Genomic DNA, 4,599 nt, shown 5'->3' with positions numbered 1-4,599 from the left:
ATTTGATACTCAGGACCCACATGTTGGGAGGAGAGGGCTGATTTCACTAATTTGTTCTGTGACTTCCTCTTGCCACCCGAAGCACACACAGTCCTCCATCTGCAAGAGTGTGAAAAGCGTGATGAGGGGATGAGGATGTGAAGGTTCCTGAGGGTGTGAGGAACTGACAGCAGATCACTGGTCTCTTTGTTCTGAGAGCTTCAGTAGTGTGCACTGATCCCTTCACTGGCTGTTCCTGCGCAGACTTAGCATGTGATTTACAATCTCACTCTTAGATATATGTATGCATGATAATAAACACATGGCTGCCAAGATCATAAATGAACCTTCAGGGAAATATTATTAATGTTGTAAGTCTTCAAACAATCTCAATGTTTGTCAGTACATGAATGTTTTGCATGACTTGCTCATCACTAGAATATATTTGGCAAAAGAAATAAATATAAAATGAAATAAAACAGTGTTTATTATATGGTTAAGTTCCCAGAATGTTTTGCTGAGTTAAGGAAGCTAGATAAAGGAAATAGTATATTTTCATATTCTAATACATGAAGAAGCAATCTCATAAAGACATATTAAACTAATGGTTTCTTGAGGGGAAACTATTTTTGAGGGGAGTTTGGAGGTGAGGGATGTAGCCTAAATGGTGCAGCATTTAATTCTGGGGAGTTGAAGGTCTCAAATTTATTAGGTGGGGCTGGAGAGGTGGCTCAGTTCTTCAGAGCACTCGCTCCTCCAGAGGACCCAGCCTGGTTGCCAGAGCCCATGTTAGGCAGTAGACAGCTACCTGTGATTCCAGCTCCAGGGGACTCAGTACGTGTGGTCTCTGTGTGCACCTGCACTCATGTGCCGTACTGCACACCATGTTTAATTAAAAAAATGATTTGGAAAGGTTGTCAGACTCCACCAATAAGCTAAAGACAACTCAATTGTCATCTCCTAGTTTTTTAAAATTTATTTGGAACAGGTTCATTCCGCATCAACCAGGCTGGTTTAAAACTTGTAGCAATCCCCCTCTTCAGGATCGTGAGTGCTGGGACTTTATGTGTGTTCTCACACATAAAATGTTCATTAATGTAAATGGATTAATTGTATAATTTTAAATTATGTCTCAATAAAGCTTTTATTAAAACAATAGTCCTTAATTACAGAGTGTGAAGTTTCTTTATATTCTGATTTCTAAGAAAAGATCAAACTATTGAAAGTGGAAATGAAATAAGTGTGAGCTGAAATATCAGTGATCAGGTGTATTGCAGGTTTTAATTTATTTGATTGTAATTTATATATTTATTGATTGGTAGATTGGTGTGCTGTTTCCATCAATGCTTTTTGTCATGCAATAGTCAAAGCACAATGTTGAGGTCAGAGGGTGAGTTTCAGAACTCAGTTCTCACCTCTGACCATTGAGTGAGGGACCTGGTGATTTAATGAAGGTTGTCAGGCTTCCTTTATATGCTAAAGGCTGAGCTATTGTTTTGAGTCTATTTTTGACATCATACGGGGATTATGTTTGTGTTCAAGAATTATATTTATCTGTTAAAATAAGTTTGGGATTTGTTTCCATACTTGAATATATCTATTTTATATTTAAGACTCTCTCTCTGTGTCTCTGTCTCTCTCTGTGTGTGCATGCACATGCGTATGCCATACATTCCATGTTGAGTCAGAGGACTAGTGTGTAGAGTTTGTTCTTTCCTAATTTGTTTTTTGAATCTTTATTACTTTTATTATTATTATTGTTATTATTGTTACAAATTTTTACCTCCTACCCTCTGCCCATTTCGCTCCCCGTCACCCAACTCCGCCTCCCCCTCCTTATCTAGTCCTAAGAGCCGTCAGCATTCCCTGCCCTGTGGGAAGTCCAATGTCTTCCCTCCTCCATTCTGGTCTAGGAAGTTGAGGATCCAAACCGACTAGGTTCCCACAAAGCCAGTACATGCAGTAGAATCAAAATTCTGTGTCTTTGTCGTTGGCTTATCAGTCAGCCCTCCATGTCAGCCACATTCAGAGAGTCCGGTTTGATCTCATGCTCCATCAGTCCCAGTGCAGCTGGCCTTGGTGAGTTCCCATTAGATCGGCCCCACCGTCACAGTGGATGGCTGCACCCCTTGCGGCCCTGACTTCCTAGCTCATGTTCTCTTTCCTTCTGCTCCTCATTTGGACCTTGGGAGCTCAGTCCAGTGCTCCCATGTGTGTCGCTGTCTCTGCCTCCAACCAACACCAGATGAAGGTTCTATGGTGATAAGCAAGATTTTCATCAGGCTATAGTATAGGGCCAGTTCAGGAGCTTTCTCTTGAGCTGCTCAAGGAACAAGCTGGGGACATATCCTTGGACACCTGGGAACCTCTTTAGAGTCCAGTCTCTTGCCAACCCTCAAATGGCTCCCTTAATGAAGCTATATACTTCCCTGCTCTCATATCCACTCCTCTTCCATCCCAACTGTCCCATTCCTCCAAGCTCTCCCCGTCCTCCCCTTCTCACTTCTCTCTCCCCATCTCCCCTTACCCTCACCACACCCCCAACCCCAAGCTCTCAATTTTTGCCTAGATCTTGTATACTTCCATTATCCAGGAGGATAACTACACGTTTTTTTGGGGGGAATACCTTCCTATTTAGCTTTTCTAGGATCATGAATTATAGGCTCAATGTCCTTTATTTATGGCTAGAATCCACTAAAGAGTGAATATATATGATATGATATTTATCTTTTTGGGTTGGGTTACCTACTCAGGATAGTGTTCTCTATTTCCATCCATTTGCATGCAAAATTCAAAATGTCATTTTTATTTTTTTTTTTTTTTTGCCACTAAGTACTACTCTAATGTGTATATATTCCACCCATTCTTCCATTAAGGAGCACCTAGGTTGTTTCCAGGTTCTGGCTATTACAAATAATACTTCTATGAACATAGCTGAACAAATGCTTTTGTTGTAAGATAGGACATATCTTGGGTATATTCCCAAGAGTGGTATTGCTGAATCTTGGGGTAGATTGAGCACGAATTTCCTGAGAAACCGCCACAGTGCTTTCCAAAGTGGTTGCACAAGTTTGCATCCCCACCAGCAATGGATGAGTGTTCCCCTTATTCTACATCCTCTCCAGCAAAGGCTATCATTGGTGTTTTGATTTTAGCAATTCTGACACATGAAAGATGGTATCTCAAAGTCGTTTTGATTTGCATTTCCCTGATCGCTAAGGAGGTTGAGCATGACCTTAAAGTGTCTTTTAGTCATTTGGAATTCTTCTGTTGAGAATTCTCTGTTCAGATCAATGCCCCATTTTTTTAATTGGGTTAATTAGCATTTTAAAGTCTACTTTCTTGAGTTTTTTTAATATATTTTGGAGATCAGAGTTTGTCTGATGCATGGTTGGTGAAGATCTTCTCCCAGTCAGTAGGTGGCCATATTTTCATTTATTTATTTATTTAGATGGTGAGAGTAATTAAGAGAGAGGAAGACAGGGATAGAGACTTTCGATATATGTTTATATTTCTTGGTCAGAGAAGAAAGAAATAAACTAAATTAAATTACAATAACTATCATCTTGATATTCTTCATGAAATACCTTCTGAGCATTTCTCAATATGATTAAAATCTCTTGGTTAGGTTAAAAGAGAATCCTAAAAAAGTTAGGGTAGGTGGTACAGGACTATAATCACAGCTATTCTAGACTAATGGTCAAGGAATGAAGTTGAAAGTCATCCTTGGCTGTAGAGTGAGTTCAAGTCTAGCTTAGGCAATTAGATTTTTTTTTCACAGAGTAAATTCAGAAATTTATCTGAGCATACAGGTCAGTGGTAGATTGCTTACCTAACACACATTAGTACCAATGTTTAATGGAGAGACTGAAAACATAAATACTATAACATTGGGCATTAATTTAATGGGATAATACATAAGTTTGCTTTATTTGTAGCTGAAATGTCCATTTTCATTTATTATAGCCTTGAAAATTTAAAAATAGAATGAGGAAATGGGTCTTGTCAAACCACTACCATCTTTTTGTAGTGTATTACTTCTTAAGAATTGTTTGGAAAGAAAGTGAAACATGGTCTGTATCCATAGTTTAGAACATGGAACGATGAGTCCAGGAAGTAGTAATTACATAAGAGGTTGTAACTTGTGGTCAAGCAGACTTCTATCTCTGAATGCAAATAATAAAATCAGAAAAGAGAAAAAGAAATTTCTGTCTCTTCCCCGCCACCACTTCCCATTTCCCTTCCCCTCCCCCAATCATGTCCCCCTCCCTCGTCAGCCCAAAGAGCAATCAGGGTTCCCTGCCCTGTGGGAAGTCCAATGACCACCCACCTCCACCCAGGTCTAGTAAGGTGAGCATCCAAACTGCCTAGGCTCCCACAAAGCCAGTACATGCAGTAGGATCAAAAACCCATTGCCATTGTTCTTGAGTTCTCAGTAGTCCTCATTGTCCACTATGTTCAGCGAGTCCGGTTTTATCCCAGGCCTTCTCAGACCCAGGCCAGCTGGCCTTGGTGAGTTCCTGATAGGACATCCCCATTGTCTCAGTGTGTGGGTGCACCCCTCGCGGTCCTGAGTTCCTTGATCGTGCTCTCTCTCCTTCTGCTCCTGATTTGGACCTT

This window comes from Alexandromys fortis, unplaced genomic scaffold (assembly GCF_014885135.2).
Source record: "Alexandromys fortis isolate MF-2015 unplaced genomic scaffold, M_Fortis_MF-2015_v1.1 scaffold_339, whole genome shotgun sequence".
Lineage (NCBI taxonomy): Eukaryota > Metazoa > Chordata > Mammalia > Rodentia > Cricetidae > Alexandromys > Alexandromys fortis.
The sequence above is the reverse complement of the archived record's forward strand: the minus strand, read 5'-3'. Positions refer to the sequence as shown.